Source organism: Schistocerca gregaria, chromosome 2, assembly GCF_023897955.1.
Source record: "Schistocerca gregaria isolate iqSchGreg1 chromosome 2, iqSchGreg1.2, whole genome shotgun sequence".
Classification (NCBI taxonomy): domain Eukaryota; kingdom Metazoa; phylum Arthropoda; class Insecta; order Orthoptera; family Acrididae; genus Schistocerca; species Schistocerca gregaria.
Window position 1 is genome coordinate 792,275,326 of NC_064921.1, and position 24,355 is coordinate 792,299,680.

General features: G+C 42.2%; 1 long non-coding RNA gene across 1 annotated transcript in view; it reads left to right on the top strand.

The window, feature by feature from the left end:
- LOC126336503 (uncharacterized) overlaps window positions 1-24,355 on the top strand; it is a 257,107-nt gene that overhangs the window by 154,950 nt on the left and 77,802 nt on the right. Inside the window, exon 2 of the long non-coding RNA XR_007564967.1 lies at window positions 19,000-19,212. This is a non-coding gene — a long non-coding RNA (uncharacterized LOC126336503). The remainder of the gene's footprint in view (window positions 1-18,999; window positions 19,213-24,355) is intronic.

Below are 24,355 nucleotides of genomic sequence, written 5' to 3' on the forward strand. Positions count from 1 at the left end.
CCTCCTGAACCTATCTAGTTCCTCCGTTGCTTTTTGTAACTGCACCTGAAGGGTACAGATCTTACGCTCCTGCTCCCCTATCAACTTATTTCTGCTACATTAATTTCTATTATTCTTTCTCTGGTCATCTTTCGTCAACCTATAGAGCATCCCTTGTTCAAATGGCTCTGAGCACTATGGGACTCAACTGCTGTGGTCATCAGTCCCCTAGAACTTAGAACTACTTAAACCAAACTAACCTAAGGACATCACACACATCCATGCCCGAGGCAGGATTCGAACCTGCGACTGTAGCAGTCGCACGGTTACGGAGCATCCCTTGTTCCTTCATCTTTCTGAACGTCGTCTTCTCCAAAATAATCCTCAATTTACTTTCCTTAGTATGACTCTCTTTACAGCTTTTTACCATTGGTGAAACTAATTGTCCTATAGCCTTTGCACTCTTTTGCGTTGCAATTTTTAGGTAAAGTTACTGGAACGGTCTTATATAGATCTCTGGGGCAAATTCCTGAGTCATAAATTCTGTTTAAGACCAGTCAGTATTGCTTTTCAATTTTAAACTAGACTTTCAGTTCCTTAAATGGTATTCTGTCACAGCCCAACGCAAAAGTGGTGTAACAGAAAATGCTACCGAACATTGGTCTTCCTGAGCACAACGTTTTCTTCGTTATGGATGGATGGTGACTCAGTTTTAGAGAGAAAGGTAAGTAGGTACCCACAACGAATGTAATGGAGGTGCATGGGTAACTTCACAGTACTGATGTCATCTGAAAGGAAGTGTGTGTAGTGTGTGCAGTAGAGCAATGTGTGCCGTGACACGTGATGAGACGCGAAAAAAATGGTGTAACATTAGCTTTAAGTACTTATACAATCGCAATTATGTTTTACTGTTGGATTGGGCTAACACTTAGATATCGTTGTAAAACTATCTGTGGGTGAATAAACAAATAATTATGTAACTAGCTAAAATGAAAAGAAATAATCCGACAAGTTAAGAAAACACGAATCTACGTCGCTTTCTTTTTGTGTTCCGTTTAATAACGAGCTACTACGACTGTAAGATGATTACTTCAGTTGTCTTGGAAGAGAGAAGATATGAAATCAGCTGACAGCAGTCTATGTTGTGATGAAATAACTTTGTAGTTAATAGTGTCGAGAAACAGCTGATTAGTCTTCGGGAGAGTGTTGAAACTCATTAACGTACCATGATAGCAAATGGATTACAATCAGTTCCCACGATATCTCTTCAAAGAGGATGTCGAACATTCTGCATCACGTGGCACTTGGATTCATCGGTTAATGACGATGTCGTTTACGTGGTATGTTTCAGATATCAAGCTGTAATGTCCAAATTAAGTCGGAACCAAACGATAGAAAAGTGATTTACTTTCAACAGAGTAATTCCTCGATTTGACAGTAACACTAGGGCCAAAAAATGCCATAAAAAGAATTGAAACTTCAGCACAATTACTCCGCGTCGAAATGTGTATTTATTGTCACACACTTTATTGCTTTACACCAACAGTATCTGAAAACGTTAGACTTTTCGACGAGGTACTTAAATGTAAACAAGTGATCTGAACATTTATTTATTTGTTGATTACGTTCTGTAGCTCTTCTGCTACCACTTTTTATTTAGTTTCCATGTTCAATCACTGATTAAATGAGGGAACATTTTGGTCACTGTTTCGGGTACAGCTTGCGTCCATCTAATTGAACATGGTGTTTTACTAGTTTTGGACAGGAGTCATTCATGACCTAATCGGAAGGAACGTCCCCGCATACTTCTAGATTGATTCAGGGGCATTAGGACAGTTAGACCAGTTTTAAACCGTAATTTTCCTGTGCAGGGGTTTATTGTTTTATCGATTCACAATTGCTGCTTTCTGGGGTATACTGTGCGATAACATAGTTATTGCTGAGAACTGTCTGTTCATGCTATAGTGAATTTATTTCATACCGATAAACTTAACGTTTATTCTTTAGAGGCCTTTATGATCACTATATACCAGAGCTAAGTATTCAGGAAAGTATAACGCGTAGCAGTAAATTTTCGTATTAGTTTTCTTGTGCTTGGTCCTAAGTGAGTCAGTTTTTAACTCTCAGTTCAGGCTCTTGTAGAATTCTACTGTTCAGCTTAGGTATTCATCCCTAAGTGTAACTGGCGCGCTTCTCATGTACAACAAATTATCGGACGGGGATTCCTTTTAAAATTGTGATGGGCACTTTGGTTCGAACTGGGCTGTTGTGGAGGAGAGAGCAGTCTGACGATTTCGTTCAAGGAATCCGACCAATTTTCGATTGAGGCAACCACGGGAAAGCTAAGTTACTAAGTTTCGCATACTGGTACACACCTCAGACTAAATGCAAACAGCGTGTGTTGTCAGCTACGACAACGTGGGACATGCCAGTTGAGCTATTGAGCTGTCTTGATTAATACGTGGGATCTGCTCATAATATGTCTTAATGTACAAAATCCATACTGACTCTATCAGCCTGAAGCGGAGCGTGCTGTTTTTTAAACTTCGCCGGCGGATTAAAACTTTGTGTTGGAACAGGTGCGCACAGTTGTAATCTACCAGGAAGTTTCGTAATTGCGACATTCTATATCTCTAGGTAGGCATGTTATGGTGACAGCTCACTTCCTAAGGCTTTTTTAAGTTTTTGTAAGTAGAAAATTTTCTGTAGTGGAACTTTATACTACTTCATCTAATCGGTACCAACTTTTTGATCTCTGATGCTACCGTTTTTTCTTCAGGAATGTCCTTTTAGGTTTGTATGTCTGTAACTATTACTTATCACTCTCCAACAAACCTTCTCTTGAATGATATTAAAGAACGTATGCCAATGTCCTTTTAAAGTGAATAACTACTTATCCTTTGGCGTCATTTTTGATGAATCTTACTTCAATTTGCGTTCCTCGAAATAGCCATCACACACCTGAAAGATTCACCTGTGTCTATATATGGCTATAGTATTTTCAGAATATTATTATAAAGTAAGTAAGTTAAGTCGTGTGGCAATGTTGTCTGGGAGAACCCAAGGGGAAGCCAGCAAGTCGGAAAGGGTTTTCTTGTGCCTCGCGCCCATTTCCTTATGGATATGTGAATCGAGTCTTATGTGTAGTTGTGTACGGTAGGGTGCATGTAGAGTGTGGTGTTACGTTTATGTTGCATTATGATGATGATGATGTTGAGAGAAGAGAGAAGGTGAAACACTGTTCCGGCGCACAACCTGCTCTTCTCGAATACCTACCAAAGGGCTCGTCGAACTTAACGTACCCATCCGATGAACGGATCAGCATCAACATTGGCGCGAGCCCTCACTTAATGAGACAATGCGGAGAGAATTGGATTTTAATGAAGGCATTGGCGCAAAGTCTGGTGTTCAGGAACTGTACTCCACCACCTACCCTCTCCTCTGTCGGCCAAACACTGATAGTGAAACTTTCACCCGCCACCATGATTCGAACCGACTTACACCCTGGTCGAGTGCCAATGCACTGCACGGTCCTGCGTTAGCGACCTCGGCTACGGAGGCAGGTTGTGTTATGATAGTTATAGCTCACATTAGTTACAGGACATCCTGCAAAGACATAATCAAAATTTTGACAAAGTATTTATTCATTAATGTTCTGCGTCGTTACCAATTTGTTCTGTCGTCACCAATTTCTCAAAAAAGGTGCAAAGCATAACTAAGTGACTAGGACCGATAAAAAGAACACTGACAAGATTTCAAATGATTAACATTAGCACATAAGGGAGTCAAAGTGAGATACATGGGGTACACCTGCATTGAACGATCTGTCAGAGTGTATTACGTGTCTTATAGATAAGCTGATGGAGTTTAAAAAGCGTTATTTTGGGCAACTCCATCCACTGCATTGAAAAGCATCTTCACAGACACTTTTAAAAATAATACTTAGGTTATTTTACAATTAAAATTAGCGTAGTAATGCGTAGATTGGAATAATAGAGAATTGTGAAGGTTTGTTCGATGAACACTCTGCCAGGCACTTAAATGTCATTTGCAGAATATCCATGTAGATGCAGATGTAGATGTAGATGTAGATGTAGAAGAGGTGGACGAAAATATGTAAACACCAAAAATCACAACACAATTTTATACCTACTATATGTAGGAAAACCGTGGACGTTCTTAACAGCTTCCAGCCGTCTCTGGATGGACAAACACAGGTCCTGTATGGTTTTCAAGGGTATATTATTCCATTTTTCCTGCAAAATAGTCAGCAGTTTATGGAACGATGACGGAGGTGGATACTGTTCACGCTTCCTTCTCTCGAGAGCAAACCGCAGAGGTTCAGTAATAATGAGATCTGGTGAATGTGGTGGCCAGGGAAGACGCTACAATTCATCCTGGTGCTCAGGAAACCATTCCTGGACAATGCGAGCTGTGTGAGCAGGGGCCTCATCGTCTGGGATGACAGCGTCACCATTGGGAAAGAAACACTGTACCATAGGATGGATCTGATCAGCCAGAATGGCCACATAATGCTTGGCAGTAATGCCACCTTGCAAAGTAATCATTGGGCCCTTAGATTACCACGATGTTCCTGCCCAAATCAACAGCGAACATCCGTCATGTTTCGCGATGTAAACTCGGCCACAAGTTGGAAACAATGTGAAACAAGAGTGATCCCACCAAATGACTTTCTTCAAATGGTCCTTAGTCCATGTTTTATGGTTTGGCACCACGTTTTCCTCGCACGGGAATGCGTGGTTTTGGAATTCCTGCTCATCCTGCTGGTCCTTGCTTATGTAGCTCTCTCTGCAGTGACTTCTGCGACTGTCGTCCTCTTATTTTTCGTCACAGTACTCCTAAATGACCACCCGTCACGATCACTCAACATACACTTTCCTCCGTGGTGTGTCTTACTGGATGAAGTTTTCCCGCTTTGCCTGCACGCGATATAACTCTTCGATAGGTCCTTCTTGAAACCTTAAAGTTCTTTTTTCCTTCTTGAAGCACGAAACACTTCGGTTATCTTGGTTAAGGAACCACCCACCATACGAGCACCAACAATTTGCCCACGTTGGAATGCACTGAGCTCCGATATAAAGCACTCACAACTACGCAGAACGCTGTTGTGACGACGACTGATTCTTACATCGTACTGAGCACACTGCACAGGTGTCGTGCGTTGTCAAATACAACATCGCAACCTAAAGACCTGGCTAGCATCTGCATTTATGCCCAAGCATGCTTTTCTCGCGGTATCTCAACATTTTAGTCCAAACCCTGTACCGTCTTCTCCTTCTTAATTACTCTACAAAACTTCTCTTCCTATGAACATTAATGATGGTAACGAGCCTGTCCATCTCATCAAAGTCCTAATTTAAAGTTTCAATACGACTAGAGATCAACTTATTCTCACTTCACCCGTCTTATAAAACACATTGAAGGGCCAAAGAAAAGACTGTATTCAAATTTCGGAGATATGTAAATAGGCAAAATACAGCTTTGCGGTCGGCAACTCCTATATAAGACAACAAGTGTCTGGCGCAGTTCTTAGATTGGTTGCTGTTGCTACAATGGCAGGTTATCGAGATTAAAGTGAATCTGAAAGTGCTGTTTCAGTCGACGCACGAGCCGTGGGACACAGCATCTCTGAGGTAGCGATGAAATAGGGATTTTCCCGTACGACCTTTTGACGAGTGTACTGCGGATATCACGAATCCGGTAAAACATCAAATCTCCCATATTGCTGCGGCCGGAAAAAGATCCTGCAAGAACGGGACCAACGACGACTGAAGAGAATCTTTCAAAGTGAGAGAAGTGCAAATTTCTGCAGATTTCACTGCTGGGCCATGAACAACTGTCAGCGTGCGAACCATTCAACAAACATCATCGATATGGGCTTTATGAGCCGAAGGACCACTCGTATACCCTGGACGACTGCACGACACAAAGCTTTACGCCTCACTTGCTCCCGTCAACACCGAAATTGGAGTGTTGATGACTGGAAACATGTTGCCTCGTCGGACGAGTCTCGTTTCAAATTGTATCGAGTAGATGGACGTGCACGGGTGTGGAGACAACCTCATGAATCAATGGACCCAGCATATCAGCAGGGGAGTGTTAAGTTGGTGGAGGCTCTGTAATGGTGTGGGGCATGTGCAGTTGGAGTGATATGGGACCCCTTATACATCTGGATATGACTCTGACAGGTAACACGGACGTAAGCATCCTGTCTGATCACCTGGATCCATTCCGACGGAGTTGGGCAATTCCAGCAGGACAATCCGACATCCCATACGTTGCTACAGAGTGGCTCCAGAAACACTCTTCTGAGTGTAAACACTTCCGCTGTCAACCAAACTTCCCAGACATGCACATTATTGAGCATATCTAGAATGTCTTGCTGTTCAGAAGAGATCTCCACCCCGTCGTACTCTTACGGATTGATGGACATGCCTGCAGGATTCATGGTGTCACTTCAGCACGCCTTCAGACATTAGTCGAGTTCATGCCACTTCGTGTTGCGGTGTTTCTGAGTGCTCGCGGAGTTCTACACGATATTAGACAGGTGCACCAGTTTCTTTGGCTCTGCAGTGTAATAAAAATATAATAATGAATGAATCGCGAATTATGGTTCAAGCATCAACAAAAAACTATCATGGATAAAATAAAACTGTAATCTGTCTTAATCTTAAAGCATTTACTGCATTGTATTGAAATTGAGTGTGTACCCTTGACTTTTTTCTGTATCTCAGATATCCTTCTCTGCGGGAGGCATGGAATTCGGTTAATGGAATGTAAACAGAGCAAAAGAGAATAGAGGGACGTTGCTGATTTCTATTTTAGGGCGATGCTTGGTTGGAGTATGAAACCCAAGCAAGGAAGTCCGGCGTCATTTCCTTTTCCGAACCTGTTTTGCAGCCACACAGGGCGGGTTTCAGCCTGGAGAACATTACGGGAGTCACTTTATCGCTGGGTGACGCGTTATCTTGGCAAACACTGGCCGGCCTTATTCAGAGCTTGCGTAAGTCGGCGTTCATCGTAAGGGCTCTGACGTCCGGCCTACGACACCGGAATCTCAATGGGAGCAGCCGTAGGAGCTCCTCACCTCACCTTAGCTGGATAGTTGTCAACGCCGCGTTCTCTGAAACGGACAAGTGTCGCCGTCTTAAGGGAAAGGGACGTCGCAACGAATTCTGTGTGCTGTTTTATCAGCCCGGGAGACTATGCACTCACTGCTCCTTGCATTCCAATGTAATCCCACTGAGTGAAAAAATAACGTCGCGGACTCTTTAGATAGTACCAGTACGGGATTAGGCGAAGCTCCTCTGATAAAAAGAAATTATGTGGCGTCGCATTCCGAGGGGATTAACGTCCCAGTTCTCGGACAGAGACGGCCACCGCATAAATGTCACTTATGTCACATTTGTCGAGCTGTGACAGGCAGCTGGACTTTTCGATTTGTCTTATTCTGTAGCTTTGTTCACTTAGTGTACACTTTAGGGAGGCTAGAACACAGGCGCACCGCGGTATCTACGTTGGAAGACAAAACAAACGGTGCTCCACAAGATTTCACCGTGGTCTCTCTGACGCTCTTGGTACAAGCTCAGGATGACTGCGAATTGATAGACGACGTGCTATTTTTTTCTTTCCTTCGCCGGTTTCTTAGCCGCTGGTGTCCTCAGTTTCACTCAGTCCACATCAGTTATCTTTCGCGCAATTCCAATACGAAATCTGACAACTCCAGCATCGTGGCTGCAAAAATGGATTATACTACATCTTTCTCAACCTGCTTTACGATTTTTTTTCTTTCCTTCGCCAATTTCCTAGCCGCTGGTGTCCTCAGTATCAATCGTTCCACATCAGATATCCTTCGCGCAATTCCAATACGAAATCTCAGCATCATGGCTGCAAACATGGATCATAATACACCTTTCTCAACCTGCTTTACGATTTAAGCCTTACAACTCTGGAACAAATTACACTGCAATCTGCGCCTTATGCTCCTCAATTCTCATGCTATATTTTATGAATGGCAAGTTTATATCGCTGATCAGTGCATTGTTCTGGGACAAAATGAGACAAAAATACTGAATTGAAAAAAATTCTCTGATTAATTAAAATTTTAGGACATGCATAAAGTGAATACTACTTATGTTAGACAACAAATGAAATACATTCAGTGCTCAGGAAATTCGATATTAAATACATAAAAATTATGAAAACAACGCTACTGCAAGGTGAAGGTATAGATTGATGGCGAATGTAGATCCAATGCTACAAAGAAGTACATCGCTAAAAACAAACAGAATGTTTCTTCAAACGGATACTACTGGCAACACACAGAAACGAAAACAAGACAAGGACAGAAAGCACTTGGTATAAACTGTAGCGTCGTTGTTGTTATGATCTTCAGTCCAAACACTGGTTTGATGCAGCTCTCCAAGCTACTCTATCCTATGCAAGCCTCTTCACCTCCGTGTAACTATTGCGCCCTACATCCTTCTGGATCTGCTTACTGTTTTCATCTCTTGATCTCCTTCTAAGACTTACACCCCCCCACGCTTCTCTCCAGTACTGAATTGGTGAATCCTTGATATCTCAGAATGTGTCCCACCAACCGATTCTTTCTTCTAGCCAGGTTTACCACAAATTTCTCTTCTCCCCAATTCTATTCAGTACCTCCTCATTAGTTATGTGAACTACCAATCTAATCTTCAGCATTCTTCTGTAGCACCACATTTCGAAAGCTTCTATTCTCTTCTTGTCTAAACTGTTTATCGTCCATGTTTCACCTCCATACATGGCTACACTACACACAAATGCTTTCAGAAAGGACTTCTTGACACTTAAATCTATACTCGATGTTAACACATTTCTGTTCTTCAGAAACGCTTTCCTTGCCATTGCCAATCTACATTTTATATCCTCTCTACTTTGACTATAATCAGTTATTTTGCTCCCCAAATAGCAAAACTCATCTACTACTTTAAGTCTCTCATTTCCTAATCTAATTTCCTCAGCATCACTTGATTTAATTCAACTACACTCCATTATCCTCGCTTTGTTTTTGTTGATGTTCATTTTATATCCTCCTTTCAAGACACTGTCCATTTCGTGCACTGCTTAGCGAAGTCCTTTGCTGTCTCTGACGGAATTACTATGTCATCGGCAAACCTCAAAGTTTTTATTTCTTCCCCCTAGACTTTAATTACCACTCCAAATTTTTCTTTTGTTTCCTTTACTGCTTGCTCAATATACAGATTGAATAACATAAAGAATAGGCTACAAACCCGTCTCACTCTCTTCTCAATTACTGCTTCCCTTTCGTGACCCTCGACTCTTATAACTGCCATCTGGTTTCTATACAAATTGTAAGTAGCCTTTCGCTCCCTGTATTTTACCCCTACCACCTTTAGAATTTGAAAGAGAGTATTCCAGTCAACATTGTCAAAAGCTTTCCCTAAATCTACAAACCCTATAAACGTAGATTTTTTCTTTCCTTAACCTATCTTCCATGAATGTAGTGGACTCAGTATTGCTACGTGTGTTCCTACATTTCCCGAAATCCGTACTGATCTTCCCCGACGTCGGCTGCTACCAGTTTTTCCATTCTTCTCCAAAGAATTCGTGTTAGTATTTGCAATAATGACTTATTAAACTGATAGTTCGGTAACTTTCAACACATGCTTTCTTAGTAATTGGAATTGTTATAGGCTTTTTGAAGTCTGAGGGTATTTCGCATGTTTCATACATCTTGCTCACAAGGTGGGAGCGGTTTGTCTTGGATGGCTCTCCCAAGGCTATCGGTAGTTCTAACGGAATGTTGTCTATTCCTGGGGCCTTGTTTTGAGTTAGGTCTTTCAGTACTTTGTCAAATTTTTCACACAGTATCATATCTCCCGTTCACCTTCATTTACGTCCTCTTCCTTTCCATAAATTTGCCCTCGAGTACATCGCCCTCGTATAGACATTCTATATACTCCTTCCACCTTTCTACTTTGCTTTCTTTGTTTAGGACTGGTTTTATGTCTGAGCTCTTGATATTCATACAGGTGGTTCTCTTTTTTATAAAGATCTCTTTAGTTTTCCTGTAGGCAGCATTTATCTTAACCTAGTGAAATACGATTCTTAATCCTCATATCTGCCTCCTAGCCACTCCTGCTTAGCAGTTTTGCACTTACTGTCGATCTCACTTTTGAGACGTTTGTATTTTTTCGCCTGCTTTATTTTCTGCATTTTTAAATTTTATGCTTTCATCAATTAAAGTTAATATCCTCGTGTTACCCTTGGACTTCCACTAGCTCTCGTCTTTTTACCTACTTCATCCTCTACTGTCTTTAGTATTTCATCTCTCAAAGCTACCCATTCTTCTTCTACTATATTTCTTTTCCCCGCTCTTGTCAATCGTTCCCTAATGTTCCCTCAGAAACTCTCAACAACCTCTAGTCTTTCAGTTTATCTATGTCCCATCTCCTTAAATTCTGCATCTCTGTAGTTTTGATCTACAGTTTATAACGAATAAAATATGTTTAGAGTCCACATCTGCGCCTGAAAATGCCTTACAATTTAAAACCTGGTTTCGAAATCTCTGCGTTACCTTTATATAATCAGTCTGGGAGGAAACTTCTGAGTGTGGTGACGTACAGGACGGACAACATCTACTAGCCTGCAGGAACCTAGCGGCAGCATGCACTATCTGTGATCTTGCTGCAGCCAGCGAAACTGCTGTGATAACCGCCGAATACTGGGCCCGTCAAAAAATATAATCATCTTGCTGCTTTTTTTATCTGCTACTTGTTTGTATATATTATTGAATCTGTGTCATAAATACTACTTCACATATTTAATTTTGCAAATTTGTTATTTGAATCAATACTTATTAGTTTTTGTAATTATTTTATGTCCTGGACTCGAAAAATGAAAATAAAATAAATAAAACCTGAAACCTTTCGGTGTCTCTAGGTCTCTTTCGACGTATGATTCTTAAACCAAGAGTTAGGTATGATTAAATTGTGCTGTGTGCAAAATTCTACCAGGTGGCTTTCTCTTTCATTCCTTTCCCCTCCCCCCAGTCCATATTCACCTACTATTTTTCCTTCTCTTGCTTTTCCTACTATCGACTTCCAGTTCCCATGACTGTTAAATTTTCGTCTCCTTTAACTATGTGACTAATATCTTTTATCTCGGCATACATTTCTTCAGTCTCTTCCTCATCTGCGGAGCTAGTTGGCATATGAACTTGTACTACTGTGGTGGGTGTGGGCTTCGTGTCTAACTTGCCTACTACAATGCTTTCACCATGCTCTTCTTAGTAGCTTATCCGCGTTCCTCTTTTTTTATTCATTATTAAACCTACTCGTGCATTACCCCTATTTGATTTTGTATTTATAACCCTGACTCACCTGACCGAAAGTCCTTTACTTCCTGCCACTGAACACTAATTCCCGCTATATCCAACTTTAACCGATCCATTTCCCTATCTAAATTTTCAAACCTACCTGCGCGATTAAGGGATCTGACATTCCACTGACCGATTCATACATCGACAATTTTATTTCTCCTCATAATGTTGTCCTCCTGCGTAGTCCCCGCCCAGGAGAACAGAATGAGGGACTATTTTACTTCCGGAATATTTGACCAAAGAGTATGCCATCATCATTTAACCATACGGTAGAGCTGCTTCCCTTGGGAAGAATTCGACTGTAGTTTTTCGTTACTTTCAGCTGTTCGTTGTACCAATACAGCAAGGCCGTTTTGGTTGATGTTTCAAGGCCAGATCAGTCAATCATCCATGCTGCTCCCCCTGCAACTACTGAAAAGGCTGCTGTCCGTCTTCAGGAACCACACGTTTGTCGTGCCTCTCCACAGACATCCCCCCGTTGTGGTTGCACCTACAGTACAGCTATCTGTATCGCTGTAAAGTGTATGCTGCAATTAGACACAGAGAGTTTACTTTACTTTCTAAGCCAGAAAAAGTAAGAAGTAGGTGTAGCATATTTGCTACTTAGGGACTGCGGAGGTTAATCACAGCTACTCAACAGGAGACCAAAGCATTATCCGCTACGATCCGTGTAGCTTCCCTGTCTGCATACGTCGCGTGTCGCCCTAGTGTAAAACGGAGAAACAGGTTTTCTGTAACATTATCAGCACTACTCTACGTTTCCTCACCCCTGCCTGCTTCTGTTTCTTTCCATCTCATCTGCTAACCTTACGCTATAATTTCTCTCTTTTCAGCACTAGTCAACCTCTTCTCTAAGTTTGTTTCCTTCCGTTTAGAAGAATTGTTGGCTGCACCCTCGATAGACACGTACCCAGTAGAAGAGTTCAGAATGGGAAGGACCTTCCATGGCATACAGTGACTGTAAAGGAACTTCTCGCAGTAAGTGTCAGATGTGCATTTCTTGGAACTGTCTTTCGAGATGCGCTGTTTTGTGAACTTGCTCGGTATCCATCCATCTTCGCACGAAGGATGTATCATCCGCTGAGAGCAGGGAAGCTTCTACGAGACTCCGTCAATTTTCCGGGAACTCACCGCCGTATCTAGAAGTCACTCCCCGGCAGAGAACCGTACTGCTAGACATGGCCGCTATCACTCTGTTTACGTGGCCTGACAGGGCAGGTTTTCTGTGTAACCTACTTCCCAGAACCGTGCCACTTCTAGTTGGTCTTGTAAACACTCCAGTACCGATTCTGGAAATGCATGGGTTGGCTGACCGATACCAGCGATCACTATCGATATTCGCTGCGTTTAAATCATCTTACAGCATTTGAGACGTAATTGGGTTATAAGGTTGCTACTTTCATTTTTTTAAATTTTGGTTAATTTTGACGAAGTGTTTTGTGTGGAATGAAGGAAAATGTGTAGTACTGGACTGACCAACATGGTATTTATTTCCTGTAAACAACTGGAGAGTACCATAAACAAAAATGGTCCAAATGGCTCTGAGCACTATGAGACTTAACTTCTGAGCCCATCAGTCCCCTGGAACTTAGACCTACTTAAACCTTCTTAAACGTCACACACATCCATGACCGAGGCAGGATTCGAACCTGCGACCGTAGCGAAGTACCATAAACTGGGTATACTTTGACCACCGTGGTTACCTTCACCACCCATACACCGAAAGTTTTACAGCTATCTGCTGGCTCTCAGTTGGGTGATTAGTGTATTCTGTTTGGTGGTGGAGTACCATCAACTTACGCTAGAAATCGCCATGTAGTGCTGATTTTCGTGCGCAACAATTGGCGAACCTGCTGCGACTTATAACTGTATACGAAAAAGTGTGTTAAAATCAGATTGTGCAAAATTCACCGATATCATTTAACTACTATTGGTGTTTTCAGCTGTACCATTTTTGTTACTCGATTAATTCCCAAAGTAGACCATTGATAAGGTTTTTTGTTCACGTGTATGTATGTGCCAGTATATTACGATTTCTGAGGTAATCTGCATGATTTCTCCGTTGTAGGGTTACTGTGACCACTGGTCATTGTTACTACAGGATTACAGATACACAGTTTATTAAAAAGTGTTGATGCCAATCACAGTGTGGAACTAAGGAATACGAACATTAATCATCGGTATGTAGAAAAAGGCTCACTTGTAACTGCAATTGAGAAAAACAAATGTCAACCATGTATTGCTCAAACTGCAAGTTGTTGTGGTTCAGGCAGTGATACAGGTATAACATGTATGTCAAATATCTCTGTAAACAAGGGATGGGGTTCTTTTGACCACAACTACCAGATTTCACTAAATTAATGAAGAACAGATATCTTATTTCTAACTGCACTGGATGTTTTAAAACAAGGATTTTGGTTTAAGATGGATGAAATTGAAGCTATTATGTTTATCTAAATTTCTAGCTCTGTGTATGGTACTCCATCCTAGAATCTTTTATCATATTTATAATAATGATTATAGACCACACAGTTTGATGTGTGTAACATAGAATTTTTTTTCTTTTGTCAGGCTCAATAATGCACTTAAGAAAACCTTGGATCAACGTATTTATTTCTGAATGGTCAAAGTTTCATTGTGTTTTTGAAATATTGACCACAAATGGAATGATAGCTGACAATTGAGGTTGAACTACAGGCTGGTCAATGCACCCTCGAATCCATGCTAACTTTGACCACCGACATTTTTGCCACTACTTTCTCTGCATTTTACAAACTGTATTGTACTAATTGGTATGTACTTCTTTCGTACAAGCTCTTATGTTCACTAACACAGCTATCACACAAGTCAGAAAACAGTCGTGGTAATCACATTACATTTGTATCTGAAAATCGGTCAAGGTATTCCCTGTTTACGGCCGCTCATTTTCTCTTCATTAGATGGGTTGGGATAAGTAAATTTTGGTATATTTGCTGAAGTAGCAAATGCTTAGCCACACCCCTAGGTCCTTCTTTGCTGGAGTATTAGTAAATTGCTACAGCCACGCTCTGTTTTACTGACAAGAATTCTCGTACATAGTCACTGTCTGCAGACAAAACATTCGAGTTTTCTCTGCACAGTAAAGCGTACGTGTTCTAACCGATGTGTGCTCGGGGTGGATTCCCATACTTCGTGATCGTCGGAGTTCCATAGCAATCACCTAAAGCTTCGTTGACGTCGAATTCTTCGTAGCAGGAAATGATCGGGATGGCTTCGCCCTCCGTTTGTGTTAACACTTAATAAACCTCGAAAAGCGTGTTAAGGAAGTTGATTCATATTGTTCGTTATAAATGACAAAACATGTTTATATCATTTGGTTTATTAAGAGTTGTCCTATGCTCAATGTTAGCACTCAGTCTAGAACGTCTGAACTCTACAGTGACATCCAGTTAAGAGTTAAAAAAATAATGCAATAGTCCAAGTCTCTTTATTTGTTCCTCTGGAAAAATATTATTGGAACTGAAGGCTGCTCCATTCATATTTTTCACCACCATTCACTAAATTAAAGTTATTAGTGATAGCAAATAGTCACGTAGGGACAGATCCAGCATTGCCGGGGTATTTATTTTGCCAGTTTCCTACTAGGAACGAAAACAAATATTGAATCGTGTTTGTAGTGAAGTATCGAAAAAATTTCATTTCCATGCATTCGTGCAAACAGGTTTGAAATTATGAAACAGGCGTACATAGAAATGTGCTTAATGTAACAAATGTATTTGTACAGTCTTCAGTTGTAGAAACATGACCCCGCGCAGTTTCTGTGCTGTGGGCGCAGATGCTTCGCATGCCTATAACGCGATTTTGTTAACATCTGTATTTTAGCGTCTTTTCATAGTCCTATAGAAGACTACCGTTTTCGCCTCCAGCCGTTTGCGCTTCGCAGTTGAAAGTTGTCAAAAGCGCTGCCAAGTGTCAAGAATTTTCTTAAGCTGACACGACTGTAGGTAGGAGTGTCGTAGTAGTAAAGAATAATTGTTTTAAAACTTCATGCACGATGCATCATTTTTTCACGACTCTCAATGTTCATGACTTCATATCTCTTGAACTATGTGTCGTCCAATGATATATTTGTGTGGGAACATCCAGCGGGATATGTGGATTCTCTCTGCGAAATATGTTGCGAATAGAATTAGCAGCAAAGGAGTAATAAATTTAAACGTCATGCACCATGCGGAAGTTTTTCACGCATCTTTGTGTTTATGATGTGTTTTTGTGTTTATGATGTGTTTGTGTGTATGTGTGAATTTGACTGGTTAGCATTTTTGGGGCCATTCTCTCTAAGTGTCCAGTTAGTTGGATTCTTCCCATACGAATTTTAAGCGTGACCTTAGGAATTTGCCTGAAGACTTATGCACTGTTATGAAACTTCCTGGCAGATTAAAACTGTGTGCCCGACCGAGACTCGAACTCGGGACCTTTGCCTTTCGCGGGCAAGTGCTCTACCAACTGTGTTTTTTGTGGTACAGGTATTAAGAGTTTTCAATTAATTTTATTTCCTTTTACTCCTGGTAGGTGGTTCAATGTTGAATGTTGGAGAGTGAGTGCCAGTGAAGCTTCCAGTGCTATACAGTGGCAGATTGTGTTCCAGGAAGCGCAATTTTCGTTAATTGAAATGCGGTTTGTGCTGTCTACAGTCTGGATCCTATGACCTCTTTTCGTTACAGTTTTCGGTGATCCTTTCATCGAAGTATTTAAAGGCCCTGGGAACCAAGAAAAAGTTCTTTTCTTGGTAAAGGCATAATGTATTTAGTTAGTTCTACTTATTTTTAATTTTTTGTGTTGACGTTGTTGGTTTTGACGTGTTCTTCGAAGAAATCTGTTTTGCAAATTTTCACTTATCTCCACAGATGGTACACACTGAAGTGACTGCAGTCGTGGGATAGCGATATGCACATATCACGTACACAAGGTATAGAAGGGCAGTGCATTGGCTGAGATGTCATTTGTACTCTGGTGATTCATGTGAAGCGGTTTCCGACGTGACTGAGGTGGCACGATGGGAATTAATAGACTTTGAACGCGAAATGGTAGTAGGGGCTAGACGCATGGGACTTCCATTACGGAAATCGTTGGGTAATTCAATATTCTTATATCCACAGTGCCAAGAGTGTGCCGAGAATACCAAATTTCAGGCATTACCACTCGCCACGGACAACACAGTGGCCGACGGCCTTCACTTAACGACCGAGAGCAGTGGCGTTTGCGGAAAGTCGTCAGTGATAACAGACAAGCAACACTCCATGAAGTAATTGCAGAAATCAATGTGGGACGTACGACGAACGTATCTGCAGGGCAGTGAAGCGATATTTGGCGTTAATGGGCTGTGGCGGCAGACGACCGATGCGATTACCTTTGCTAACAGCACGACATCGCCTCGCCTGGGCTTCCGACCATAACGGCTGGACGCTAGACGAATGGAAAACCGTTGCCTGGCCAGACGAGTCCCGATTTCAGTTGGTAAGATCTGATGGTAGACTTCGAGTGTGGCGCAGACCCCATGGACCCAGGTTATCAGCAAGGTACTGTGCAAGCTGATGGTGGCTCCATGGTGGTGTGGCCTGTGTTTATGTGGAATCTGACATTTTTATAGAAGACACTACGCCATGTCACTGGGCCACAGTTGTTCGCGATTGGTTTTAAGGACATTCTGACAATTTGAGCGAATGATTTGGCCACCCAGATCGCCTGATGTAAATCTCGTCGAACATGTATAGGATATAATCCTGAGGTCAGTCAGTTCGTGCATAAAATACTGCACCAGCGACACATTCGCAGTTATGGACGGCTATAGGGGCTGCATGACTCCATATTTCTGCAGAGGACTTCCAGCGACGTGTTGAGCCCATGCCAAGTGGAGGTGCTGCCCTACGCCGCGCAAAAGGAGGTCCGACACGATATTAGGAGCTTCCCCATGACTTAACTTCTTCGATTTCTAGTCTTGGCTCCCTCAGTTGCGTGCAATATTACGGTATATTCATAATTTATACTTTACGGACCGTCTGACTACAACTGAATAAAACACAATTTTCGTGCCATACGCGTTTCACCTTTATTTTCTGCAAGGCATCTTCAATGGCCTGGAATATGTATTCTTGAACCTCTTATACATGTTGACAGGGAATGCTTGACATAGCTGTATTAACATATATTCCGGGCCACTGAAGATGCCTTGCAGAAAATAAAGGCGAAACGCGCATGGTATGAAAATGGTGTTTTATTCGGTTCTAGTCAAACGGTCCATAAAGTAAAAATTATCAATATACCATAAAATTGCCATGACGTTTTTCACCTCAGAATGTTCCCACATTTTGCCGACATGGTACTACTGGCAATTGTTTCCGTGTCAGACGGCAAGTGTCAAAAATAACGTAATATCGTTGTTGTTGCCGTATGAATTACATTGTTGGTTCAGTGAAAAATAGCACGATTCAGTAACTGCAGTATAAAGAAGAAGATTCTTTCAGAAAGGTATATAAATATCTGAATAATGACAGTTTATTGCGATATGCAGATCATGCTATCACGATTGGTGATTTTATAGAATGAAGATACCGCAGAAAAATACAAATAAGACTGTTGAGTCAGCAACTGTTGTACGGTTTCTTCATTTTACAAAATGGACTTCAACTGTTGAGGCTGCCCCATGAGAAGAACTCTTAGTACAAATAGTGAGCTCTTGTGTGAAGAAACATCAACTCTGACTTCGAATGAAAGAACCGAAAATATGCTCAAAATCGCATTGTCCACACTTTCATTTTCTGTAGACGGCCATGAAGATATTTCCTTAACGACGCGGATGACTGCAAAATGCCTCTATGATGTCCATAACACCCTGTAGCAGAGTGGTTTACGTGTATAAATATTCCCCTATCAATAGTATCTAGTGTAGTAGCATCAAGCGTCTGGTCCATTTGGATATAATGGTTGTGAAAATAGTGTATTTTACTCAGTACTCCGGAGTATGTGGTACTAATGGCACAAAGAAAATCGTGATCAGTGCTATGTTGCCCATAGAGATAGATATGCTGAGATGAAACAGGGCAATTTGGGAGGCAAGATGGACGAGTGAAGAAAGTTACAAAGTTAGCACAGATTAAGGGTTGTCTCGTGACACATTAAGTCCAGAGTTTCATTAAAATGTTATCGAAGTTTCATACACCGTTTCTCGCAAACTGCCTTTTATTGCCATATAAGGACTACTTTCAAGAGAACTGTTACATATGAAGACGTAACATTTTCAATGCTTTGTGTATCAATTTACACATTTTGTCATAGCCTTTCCGTAATATGTCAACAAGAAATAAAAGATCCGTTCTAACAGAAGTTGTGAAAAAGTTGTTTCAGTATTTCCAGAAAAATTCTCTGAATAACAAACACGACTGTACTGAAACCTTTTTGAAAAAATATCGGGCTAGCAAATTATGTTCGGGATTAACGTGTAAGCACGACTGCGTAATCGGCTTACAGAATTCGATATTCGTCTTTCTCGCGTTGTGTCACGTGTAAACCGGCATGTGTGTGTGTTTATGCGAGAGACGAGACGCAGACAGACAACGAGTGGGTGCGTCTGTTTACAGGCGGCGTGGCGCCCCCTGCGGACTGCCTGCGGGGTTGTGTTGGGGTGTGTATGACGTCACATCCGCCGGCCCTTTCCGGCCGCACTTCCGGCTCGTCCGTTCCTGGAAGAGCGGCGGGCAGCCAGCAGCTAACTGGCTGGATCCTCCATCTCCAGCGTCTGCAGCCGGCGCGGCCCACTGACACACTAACCGGAAGCGGCGGCGGCGGCACAGGTGTCTGACGTGTGTGTGTGTGTGTGTGTGTGTGTGTGTGTGTGTGTGTGTCAGCTGTCAGCTGCCGGCTCTCAGCTCTCTCTCTAGCTCTTCCCTTGCCAGCCACACAGTTCCGCACCCGCCGAGTTAACTCTTCGACGGCTACTCTCAACAGGGTTGTTGAGGCTTCAGCGGCCACCTGATGACGCATTATTTGTTGGTTTTCGTTCCGGGATCCCTGGTCGACGATTGTTTAAAGATTTTGCTGACCTTTCGCCAGCAGCGATGGCGCATTCCCCAGGTGTTTGCCGCGGCTGACGTAGTGGATATTGGGGCCGAACAGAACACTTAATGTTTAACAAATTTTGTAAAATACGGAAGCACAAGCAATCACTTCTTAAAGGAGTACAAAACCACCTTGTAGTATAATCTAGCATTCCTTACTTGAAAAATCGCTTAAGACAGAAGTGAAACATTGACGATAGTCAGTTTAAACAAGAAGAGAATAGAAGCTTTTGAAATCTGGTGCTACAGAAGAATGCTGAAGACTAGACGGGTACGTAATGAGGAGGTAATGAATAGAATTGGGGAGAAGAGAAATTTGTGCTACAACTTGACCAAAGAAGGGATCGGTTGGTGGAACACAACAAGGCATCAAGGAATCACCAATTTAGTACTGGAGGGAAGCGTATGGAATAAAAATCGTAGAGGGAGACCAAGAGATGAATAAGGTAAGCTGATTCTGAGGGATGTAGGTTGCAGTAAGTACTGGGAGATGAAGAGGCTAACACACAATACAGTAACACGGAAAGCTGCATCAGGCCAGTCTTTGGACTGAGGATCACAACATAAACAGCAACAAAATCTTAAAACTAAGTCATAAAGTTGTTTATTGAAATATTTTCGCTAAAGAATAGGGAATCTTAAAAAATCATTAATAGTAACAAAATATTTTAATGCCATCTTGATAAATGAAGTTATTTTTATTGCTTAATACTACGTTGCTGATACTTAATTGAATCCCATCATTCGTGCGCCAAATGTATTTTCTGGCTTGCGACTAAACAACATAGGTTGCCTAGTAAAATACCGTATAACACAGTCCTGCCCAGCTGGACAAGTTTCTTTGTCAGATATACGTGGTAACCCATTTCTTTCTGCTAGTTTGATAGGCTAATGATCTGACAATGATACGTTTCGTCGTTGGACTAAAGAGTCTGCTCTCCGTTGACTCCGGGTATGCTACCAGCTCGTCTTCTTTTTCAGCAGTGAAGACATTTTTAAGTTTCCTATCTGATTTGCCAACTCTGTAGTTGGGAATATACTTAGCTTTACAAATGGATCCGTACAATGTTGATTTGGGTATGTTAAGCTCCTTAGATCCTTTTAAAACTTCAATTTCAGAAGATAAAGTAGTCGGAACTGGCATTTACGTTGATTTAGTATCCCACTGCCATCAGTCTTTTTAGTGTAAGTTCACACCGTCTGGAAGAGTTAGGGAAAAAGAAAAGAAAAAAGGCATATGGAGGGCGTCCCAGGAATTTTTCGACGAACTTCGAATGGTTACAGAGGGTGTCTTGAGGAACAAATCGTCGAGGATAGGAACCTGGGTGCGGAAATGCCACCCAACGACGCTACAGAGCTTAGAAGGTATAGACTGCGACGCCTGCTACTGGGCCACCCCTTCGGCAGCAAAAGTCGCTTTGTACTCTGAGAGACCGTAGGGAGAACGTCTTGCATTGTTGTTTGTCATGCAGTGGTGGAGACTAATTACCACGATCACCAGTGGAGAACATGCTGCATAGACAGGCCTCGTCTGTTATGAATGCGGTGCTCTGTTGCCTTGGTGGGTGACAGTTTCGGACATGGATTTCCATCTGCAATTTATTTTTCTCCTATAGACGGAAAAACATTGGAGATTTTAGAGGGTTCCAGGAGAAAAATAAACTGAGCCAAAAGAGCATCGCATTCTTAGGAGACAAGGCAGCAGCTAGGTCCATCTTCTCCATTGGCGATGGTGGAACTCAGTCGCGATCAATGACTAACAATCAGCATTGCGAGACGTTCTGTCTACCATCCACCAGCGTACAAAGTCTCGTTTGCTGCCGAAGGGATGGGCTAGCTGCAGGAGCCAGCGCCTATAAATTCGACGATCTGTAGTGTCATTCGATGTTTCTGAACATAGGTTCCTATCCTCGATTTGTTACTCAAGATACCCTCAAATTTGCTCCAAGTTTCTCACAACATTTTTGGGACACCCCATAGAGTTTGAAATCTACTTGCATCAAAAAATGGCTGGGCTGAACGGAACCTATCCTGTTCTGCCCCGTCCCGTTCCGTCCCAAGAGCACATTTCAGGTTAACAACTTTTTTGGAGCGTGATAATCAACGGATTTAAACGTATTATGTAACTAATATATAATGAATGTCATTTAAGGGCGTAGAATAAAAAATTAACGGCTTATCTCACTTTCAAATTCGCCAAAACCTATAAAAACGTAACTAGAAACCCGAATGACAACTGTTCGCTTACAAGTTGCACTCCAAACAAAATCAAAACGGTTGGCACGCCTTTCCTTCCATTCATAGACATACGCTGACAGAAAAAAATAAATCACAACACGAGGAAGGAATTGTACGACAGAAATAAAAGTTGGCAGGCGTGTTTCTACATGTGAGAGATGATATTTATTCAAATTTAGCGCTAGTCGCACAAGCGAGGCGCTAGTGGCGCCACTGCGAGGATGCAAATCAAGTTTATTTTAAATACTCGCTGGAACGATCGCATTAGTTATCTCTGAGATTGGACGTGATGAGCTCACCACGATGTTAGTCAAGAATGCCTTTAAGGTGACATAAACTAATGTCAACATTTCACTGAGTTTCAGCGATGTTGTGTAATAGGGCTACGAGAAGCTGGATGTTCCCTCTGCTATACTGCAGAAAGACTTGGCAGAACTTAGCCACAGTTCATGACTGCTGACAGTGGTGGTCGCGGAAATGTGTATTCGCAAGAAGAGCGGACTCCGGACGGTTACGTGGCGCTACCGTGAGGGCAGACCATCGTGTTAGGCGTATGGCTCTGGTGCATCGTACTGTTTCAGTAGCAGCAATTTGAGCAGCAGTTGGCACCGCAGCGGCACAACGAACTGTTACAAATGGGTTACTTCAAGGATATTCTTGAGCCAGACGCCCTGTAGCGTGTATTCTACTGATCTCAAAGCACCACCATTTGCGACTTCAGTGTTGTCAAGCGAGCGCTCTTTGGAGGACATGGTGGAGCTCTATTGTTTTTCTCTGATGAAAGCTGGTTCTGTGTTGGTGCCAGTGATGGCCGTGTGTTGGTTAAAAGGTCAGTTGAAGGCCTGCAACCAACCCTTACGGCAAAAATGGACTTCAATGTGGTGATGTGACCTGGTGTGGTGCCATTCATCAACAGCATTGCACGCTGTGTTTACCAACAGGATAACACTGGCCTACATACCGCTGTTGTAACCCAACGTCCTCCGCAATGTCGACGTGTTCAATCACAAAATCTGACTCCAGTCGAGCACATGTGCTACATTATGGGATGACAATTCCGGCGATATCCACAACCAGCATTAACCGAACGTCTGACCAAGTCCAACACACATCCCACAAACTGACATCCGGCACCTGTACAACACAATGCACGCACGTCTGCATACTTGCATTTAACATTCTTGCAGTTACTCCGGTTATTAATGTACCAGCATTTCGATTTGCGATGGCTTCTCTCGCGCTTACATTAACATGTGGTCTTGGAATGTTAATCACTTAAATATGTTACCACGACAAATGTATTCCAAACATTTCGTTACTCTACATTGTTTAATTCTAGGTGCTACGATTTTTTTCACTTCAGTAGCTTGCAGTACTCCTCAGTCCAGAAAATTGCCCCCAAATTCGCTTACCCAACTTGAGCGCGTTCTGTTGAGCAGTGGGTACTTCAACAGTTATACAGTTTGATTTTTCAAATTGGGGTCAGCGTGCAGGATATGGTTCCTGAGTGGATAAAGAGCAAAAAAATTCGTATGGACTTCTTAAGTAACAGAACCTAATATGTTGTCCTCGACCGCGAGTATTCATCAGAGACAAAGATATCGTCAGCAGTGTTCTCTGTACACATAAACGGTCTGACTGCGCATAGTGAGCAGCTATTTATGGCTGTTTGCTGATGATAATATGCTGTATGTTAAGGTGCCGAAGTTGAGTGAATGTAGGAGGATAGAAGGCGACTTAGACAAACTTTTCAGTTGCTGTGATGAATGGTAGATAGCTGTAAATGTAGAAAGACGTAAGTTAATGTGGATGAGTAGGAGGATGAAACATGTAATGTTCGGATTCGGTATGTCCTGTTTGACACACTCAAGTCGTTGCAAAGCGATGTAAGGTGGAACGAGCATGTGAGAACTGTGGTAGGGAAGGCAAATGAGCGATTTCGGTTTTTTTGGTAGAATTTTAGAAAATAGTGTTTAACCTGAAAAGGAGCGAATATAGTACGCTGGTGCGGCATATTTTTCAGTACTGTTCGGACTGAAGGAAGACATCAAAGCAATTCAGAGGCGGGCTGCTAGATTTGTTGCCGGTAGGTTCGAATAATACGTAAGTGTTACAGAGATGCTTCGGGAACGGAAATGGGAGTTCCTGGAGGGAAGGCGTCATTCTTTTCGGGAAACACTATTGAGAAAATTTAGAGAATCAACATTTTAAGCTCACTGCCGAACGATTCTGCTCCCGCCAACATGCATCGCGCATAAGAGGTTCGAAAATAAGACCCGAGAAATTATGGATCATACGCAGGCATATAGCCAGTCGTTTTCTCCTCGCTCTGTTTTTGAGTAGAACATTAAAGGAAATGATTAGTGATGGTAGAGGGTACCCTCCACCACACACCGTACTGTGATTTGCTGAGTATCTATGTAGATGTACAGGTAGAAGTAGAGGTAGATACGGCTGGAAATGCGTTCCAAGGGAAGTACACTGACTTGAAGGTGTAGATAAAAGACCTGTGATAGTGTAGGTTTCAGTAGTTGATAACAGGAAGGCACTACCAGTTCACTTCTGTATTTTCGTGTGGAGGCTTCTCGACAACACCTGCTCCAGCCAATGAACTGGACGAGGTGGCCCGGTCACGTGGCCC